Below are 8,013 nucleotides of genomic sequence, written 5' to 3' on the forward strand. Positions count from 1 at the left end.
GCGGTAACTCTGTGGTTCTAAGTCAATAGTTGTTTAGTGGTCTGAAAATGTCGGAAACATTAACTTGCTTGACCATGCTGGCTTCCCCAGTGATTTTACCCACGCACTGCTACTGATTGTCACTTAAATATCGCTGGATTGATTGCTTTAATTTTACTCCTGCGACTCTTTTATACCCTTGCTTGTGCCAGTCGTTTTTTCCCATAAACGTTACGCCCGCGGAAGTGTTTATAAGGTCCTATCAAACACATCCTGGTGATGGCTGAAATGGGCTCATGGAATACATTGTCTTTTCGTTGCATCTATAAGAACGGTAAAGCTTCGTCTGGGATTTAAGACATCGTCTCGACCCTTTCATCACAAGAAAGAGAAGAATAACGTTATTTTGATGGGTGTTCATTTTGTGTGGAATTGAAAAAAGTTATAATTTAATACAGTTTAAATGTTTACAAATTAGATGCGCTGAAATGAAAGCAACTTCTGAAAATGAACACTCGGATTATAGTGATATTATGTCTGATCTTGCAAACTATGTAAATTATGTATAGATAGGTGTAATCCGAGGGTATCCTGCTGTTGGCACACTTGTTGAATTATGCACCAGAACGTGACAACAACAGTAATTAATGAGGCAGTCTAGACAGTGCAGGTGAGTGCAAGTAGGCCTAGACAGAGCCACGTTTTTGGTGGTTGCAGCCATGTTCCACCCCTTTATGTTAATCTATTCATATATGAAAATACGCCCAGTGTATTTATGCAAATAAGGCACATATAATTGTCTTTATATTAACACAAAATATTTGTAAATACCTGATACCATTAGAAAATTATTTATTATTATTATTATTTTTTTATTTTTTTATTTAGAAAATGTATACAGTGCTTTCAGAAAGTATTCACACCTCTTTAATTTTTCCAGATTTTGTTGTGTTACAGCCTGAATAAAACAATTAAATTGAGAAGAAAAAAATCACTGGCCTACACACAATACTCCATTATGTCAAAGTGGAATTATGTTTTACAAAGTGTTTACTAATTAATTAAAAATAAAAGGTGAAATGTCTTGAGTCAATAAGTATTCAACTCTTTTGTTATGGCAAGCCTAAATAAGTTCAGGAGTAAAAATGTGCTTAACAAGTCACATAATAAGTTGCATGGACTCACTCTGTGTGTAATAATAGTGTTTAACATGACTACCTCATCTCTGTACCCCACACATACAATTATCTGTAAGGTCCCTAAGTCTAGCAGTGAATTTCAAACACAGATTCAACCACAAAGACCAGGGAGGTTCTCCAATGGCTCGCAAAGACCAGGGAGGTTCTCCAATGGCTCTCAAAGACCAGGGAGGTTCTCCAATGGCTCGCAAAGACCAAATATCTATGTCATCCATTTTGAATTCAGGCTGTAACACAATCAAATCTGGAATATGTCAAAAGGGTATGAATACTTTCTGAAGGCACTGTATATGAGTGCATTCTATTTTTAAAAAGTAACATTTGACAATAAATGGAATACTTGAATTCCTACCAAAATCCCTGAACTCATTATTTGTCCGTGCCAGTAAAATGTTTTATGTGCTATAATTCAGTCAATATCTGATGGATTTTAAAAATTCAAAAAGTTCATTGTCCAACTGTTGCATTTATTAAAATTGTTTTTAAAACGGTTTAACAATTTTGATGACCGTTGCTATTCATACAGAATAGGGGAAAATGCTGTTCACATACAAATTAAATCATACTGTAAGTTGAAAGAAATACATACAGGTGGTTCTTATGTCATATACTGTAGCTTCAGACAGAGACATGAAATGTTGTGAAAGTAAAGAACTGCCTTCAATGTATACAGGGAGTAATTAACCTTGCTGACCGTATACTCCACGGCTGGAACATGAACTGAAGACGGGAGCCCGGCCCTCGTTCCGCTGCTCTGAAAAAATTACTTTGATGGACTATGAAAGAAAGAAAAGGGGAGAAAAAGGGAGAGAAAGAGAGGGATAGAGGAAAAGGGGGAATGGGAGAGAGAGAGAGAGCGAGAGGGGGAGAGAGGGAGAGGGAGAGAGAGGGAGAGAGAGAGAGAAAGTTAGAGAGAGAGGTAGCGCAAGAGAGGGAGGGACCTGGCAGTAATGTTCTGATGATGTGAGTGTTATCATCCAGCCTTCATTCTCAGCATGGAATCTCTAATGGGAAAATCAACCTCTCTGACTCCTGTGTAATTGGATTTAACCGGGTCTCGTGCTGAATCAGAGCCCAGTGGGTAGCGCAAAGCTTGTTAAGATTGGACAAGCATTGCTGGGCTGCCGGATTGGGGAGAGAGAGGCGGGGGGTTCAGGCAGAAGTAGCCCCCTGACAACTTTCAGAGTGGAGGGTGGATAATTGAAATGGGCAACATCTGAACATCCATTATGTCTAACTTTACTCCAATGGTGGGAAGCAGCTTGAACTGCCACAAATAGAGGGAAATTGGATATTTTCTCTCGTTTAGGTCATCGGGCCAATGGAAACGGACACCTGTGCTTCTCCTTCCCCCTGTGCGTGTGTGCATGCGTACTTGCTTGCATCCGTGCATGTGAGTTTGCTACTATAGGTTACCATGTTACTGAGGTAACCAGGTTACTGCTCCCTTGTGGTCTTTCCCTGTGAATAGCCAATGGGGGGAACACCACAAACGCTCTCATCCTGATACGACCCGACAGTCTCTGGCTAAAGTTTATATTTTAAAAGTTGTCTCTTCTTTTTTCTTTCAACTGTGTGTTTATAGGGCAAAGATGTAAATAAATTGATTTATATATGAATGGAGAGGATAAAGGGACATTATGTTCGTATTCCCAGGCCTTTTGGAGAATATCTTGTAAACCTTGGGACATTTCTTGTCAAGCGTGTGTAGTTTTCTATGGTGCACAAGCAAAGCAAAAAATCTTGAATCCACAATCAACGACATCTGATCAGAGAGCTGTAAGATGTAATATCAGGATCGCATTCATTAGTCACTAAATGGACTGAAACAGGGAGTGATTACCTAAACCTGTCCAATTAGAAACACTTGTTTTAGTTTTGTGTTGCAAAACATTTTGCTACATTTTGCTATGGGCATTTGCAGCAGCAGTCAGAGACCCTTCTGAAATAGCGGAGGCCCAGTGGAACTATACTTTGATTAGTTTATAATTAGCCTGCAATGTAATCAAAGATCAGTAACCGGTCCTATGCTATGTCAGTGGGGGTTGCTGTGCTGCTGGTGCGAACACACACACACACACACGACGAGAGAGACTCGGAGGAGGGTTGGATTGGATTGTGTTTCTGCATCTTTGTGTTACACCCCGTCGAGCTAGTAGACACTCAAGTAAGCACTGAATAAGATCTCCCTGTCCCTCCACCTCCATCCCCCACGGCATGAATGATAGATTAAGCAGCCGGGCCGCAGTACCCTGAGCCTGGGTCAGTACGACCAAGGTGTGGAGGAGCAGAACACACAGGTAGACAGCACACCACCACACTGCAGACAGCACCACCAACCCCTGTGGTAGATCCTCAGTGATGGGTCTGTAGTGGCTACAGAGGAGGAAGGACTGTACTGTAAATACAGGATTTCTACAGAATTTGATTTTTGCCAACTAATTGTCAGTGATTCATCCACAGTGACTGACTAGGGTATGGGAGGACATGGAGAGGCAGCACACGTGTGATATAGCTCTGGTCCAGCGAGGGTGAATGAAGAATTTGGAGCCAACCTGGATGTCTGCATCCCATTCCTGAGTTTGACTGAGAACTGACCAATACAGATTTGGAGAATGCAGGTATGGTTGAAGGTTCCAATGTAGTGTTTGTGTGCCATTTTGTCTTTTAAAGCTGGGATGTAAACTTTTCATATGACAGTCTGTAAAAAAATGTGGGATGCTCCTTGTCCCCCAAGAGAGTTAACTAGTTAAAAATCTTTAAAAGTTAAAAATATAAAATAACCAATATCATGCCTTTGGGGGCTCACTGTCTGACCGTGTTTTTTCAGAAGGGTTGCATAGAGGCCCAGCCAGTGGAGTGTAGATAGAGTGCTTACGTAAAGGGATGGAGGCCCACTCCTTTAGTGGGGCGTAACAGGATCTTGCTGATCAAGTGAAGAGATTGGCCGCCATGCTGCGGGGCAGAATAGAAGAATGGAGGGAGGCAGACTCATTCCATCTTTAGGAGACAGGTTTTCCTGTTTCCTGACTGAGGAGCAGACTGCCATGGAGTTGAGTGTCTCATGATGGTCCTGTTTATTAGGGCACGCAATGGAAAATGTTTTAAAATGTTTTGCAACGGAAAACGAACATGCACGTTTCTTATTGGACAAGTTCAGGTAGTCCCTCCCTGTTTCAGTCCATATTTTTCCTTTTGGTGCTTAATGAATATGACCCATGTTTCACTGGGTCTCGTTAGTTAGTTTTCCCCTACCGCATCCATCTCTCACAGGGATGAGATGAGGTCACCACTGTTTCAGGCGATGTTGGTTGACACTCTAGACCAAGATGAAGGGGCATCTCTTTAGACAATTGGTCATCTGATCTGACAATGAATGGCTGATTGGGTTCCTGACGTAACTATTCTTTCCACTGTTCTTCATGGGCTTTGTATCTCTGAGTGTTTTAGGTACACAGTACTTGAGTCACTTCTATCTGTTATTCAATATAGCCTAGATGGAAAAAAGGCATTTGTCCATGGAATTCTGCAATATTGTGTTCAGAAATATGAGCATGTCGCCAGTCCACACAGCTGTAGTACAGTTACCTCACAGAGTCAGTGTCTTGTACACAGTTATTGGTTTACTGTGGCCATTCTCTGAGTACAGAAATTGTGCTTCAACAGGTACAGTAGCTGTATTAACAGTTTATTTATTTATTATTGTCATAATACATATGATATGTTATGGAGCTGTACAGTAGCCCCCCCGTCCCCCGTCCCGTCCGTCCGTCCGTCCCTGAGCTTTGCACATCGTCTGCTTGCACTGCCTTGAGAGATGTTTGTTCCCATGAAGGAGGGCAGTGTAACAAAAAAAAACACACCACTACCATCACATTGCCAGATTGATTTTGACGTCTCAAATGGGGTGCCTTCAATGATATTGTTCACCTGTCTCAATGGCTTAAAGTGGGGGAAGACTGTGGGGAGGTGGTCGGTGAGGGTTATTGGTGGGGGCACGGGGTGAGGGGTATTGTTAAAGAGAGGGGGTGAGATTTGGGTGGCGGGGGTGAAGGGGGGGTTGGCTGACAGGTGGAAAAAAAACACTCATCTGACCAGCCCCCCCTCTTTCCATCCATGGGCCTCGGTGTGAGAAGAGTAATGAAGTCCAAATTACAGCACAGGATTGCTTGGAACAAGACCCTATTGTTCGCCCCCAGGGCACACTAAATGAGTGTCACAGCAAACAGCGGGACACAGACCGTTACTGCGCCATTTAGTCTGCCCCGTTGTCTCAAGACGGCCCCGTTTCAGAGGGTTCTCAGATCAGACAAATACTGCCCCCCCCATTCCCTCCCTCCTTTGCCCTCACCCTTCCTCTGTCCAACCGCCCCCCACCCCCCTCCCCTTCTCACCCCAAAATAGGGCAAATCTCCTCTATTGTGTTTCAACTGGCCAGTGTGAAATTGACTGTGACGTTAAATGTTTTCTAATGAATAATTACTGAATGGATATGCTGGGGGAATATATGTAATGGATTGTAGACTGCATTTTAAAAACCTCCTTTTTGTCTCTGCTCCGTGGTATTTACAGGACAAAAACACTTGGCCTTTCTCAGAAGTAACAAGGGCTATGGAATGGGAGGGGGAGTGTGTGTGTGTGTGTGTGGGGGGATGGGGTACTAAGGGCTTTGTGCCAATTAGATCCAATGGATTATCTTTTTTTAAATGTTTTATTTTTTTACAGAGAGAGTTGAGAATCAAAGGATTTCTGCCTTCTAAAGAAGGAGAAAAAAAGAAAACCTACAAAAGCTGTGAAAAAACCTTTGGTCCAAGTGTTGGTGTTGAGAATGCAAAACAGATTACTGAACATTTTCCCACTCTGCTTTTCTCAAATGTGCCGCTGTTTTCGGGTTCCCCTGTTCCATTTGCACAGGGTGAGGGTGGTGTGTTTGGTTGGTCTGAGCTGTGGTGGCCTATGGGCTGCTGGCCAACACCTCCGTACTATGTGCTCTGTAGCCAACATTACCTTCTGTCTGTAGACTACCTCGGCACAATCAGAGGGCTCTGCTCCAAAGCCCCATGAGAGCCACAGAGCCCTTGTTTCAGTAGAAGTAACAGGGACTCCGCTTGTGCTTTTTTGCTGTTCAACTAAAGAGCCTTTTGTAACTTGACTTAAATATGCACTATGGAGGAAGAGTTGCTAATTGTTTACGTCAAATGTTGGCTTGAATGTTGGCTGTATGGTTCATATACAGTGGGGAAAAAATGTATTTAGTCAGCCGCCAATTGTGCAAGTTCTCCCACTTAAAAAGATGAGAGAGGCCTGTAATTTTCATCATAGGTACACGTCAACTATGACAGACAAAATGGAGAGAAAAAAATCCAGAAAATCACATTGTAGGATTTTTAATGAATTTATTTGCAAATTATGGTGGAAAATAAGTATTTGGTCAATAACAAAAGTTTCTCAATACTTTGTTATATACCCTTTGTTGGCAATGACACAGGTCAAACGTTTTCTGTAAGTCTTCACAAGGTTTTCACACACTGTTGCTGGTATTTTGGCCCATTCCTCCATGCAGATCTCCTCTAGAGCAGTGATGTTTTGGGGCTGTCGCTGGGCAACACGGACTTTCAACTCTCTCCAAAGATTTTCTATGGGGTTGAGATCTGGAGACTGGCTAGGCCACTCCAGGACCTTGAAATGCTTCTTACGAAGCCACTCCTTCGTTGCCCGGGCGGTGTGTTTGGGATCATTGTTATGCTGAAAGACCCAGCCACGTTTCATCTTCAATGCCCTTGCTGATGGAAGGAGGTTTTCACTCAAAATCTCATGATACATGGCCCCATTCATTCTTTCCTTTACACGGATCAGTCGTCCTGGTCCCTTTGCAGAAAAACAGCCCCAACGCATGATGTTTCCACCCCCATGCTTCACAGTAGGTATGGTGTTCTTTGGATGCAACTCAGCATTCTTTGTCCTCCAAACACGACGAGTTGAGTTTTTACCAAAAAGTTATATTTTGGTTTCATCTGACCATATGACATTCTCCCAATCCTCTTCTGAATCATCCAAATGCACTCTAGCAAACTTCAGACGGGCCTGGACATGTACTGGCTTAAGCAGGGGGACACGTCTGGCACTGCAGGATTTGAGTCTCTGGCGGCGTAGTGTGTTACTGATGGTAGGCTTTGTTACTTTGGTCCCAGCTCTCTGCAGGTCATTCACTAGGTCCCCCCTTGTGGTTCTGGGATTTTTGCTCACCGTTCTTGTGATCATTTTGACCCCACGGGGTGAGATCTTGCGTGGAGCCCCAGATCGAGGGAGATTATCAGTGGTCTTGTATGTCTTCCATTTCCTAATAATTGCTCCCACAGTTGATTACTTCAAACCAAGCTGCTTACCTATTGCAGAGTCAGTCTTCCCAGCCTGGTGCAGGTCTACAATTTTGTTTCTGGTGTCCTTTGACAGCTCTTTGGTCTTGGCCATAGTGGAGTTTGGAGTGTGACTGTTTGAGGTTGTGGACAGGTGTCTTTTATACTGATAACAAGTTCAAACAGGTGCCATTAATACAGGTAACGAGTGGAGGACAGAGGAGCCTCTTAAAGAAGAAGTTACAGGTCTGTGAGAGCCAGAAATCTTGCTTGTTTGTAGGTGACCAAATACTTATTTTCCACCATAATTTGCAAATAAATTCATTAAAAATCCTACAATGTGATTTTCTGGATTTTTCTTTCTCAATTTGTCTGTCATAGTTGACGTGTACCTATGATGAAAATTACAGGCCTCTCTCATCTTTTTAAGTGGGAGAACTTGCACAATTGGTGGCTGACTAAATACTTTTTTCCCCCAC

Source organism: Coregonus clupeaformis, chromosome 16 (genome assembly GCF_020615455.1).
Source record: "Coregonus clupeaformis isolate EN_2021a chromosome 16, ASM2061545v1, whole genome shotgun sequence".
Taxonomy (NCBI): Eukaryota; Metazoa; Chordata; class Actinopteri; order Salmoniformes; family Salmonidae; genus Coregonus; species Coregonus clupeaformis.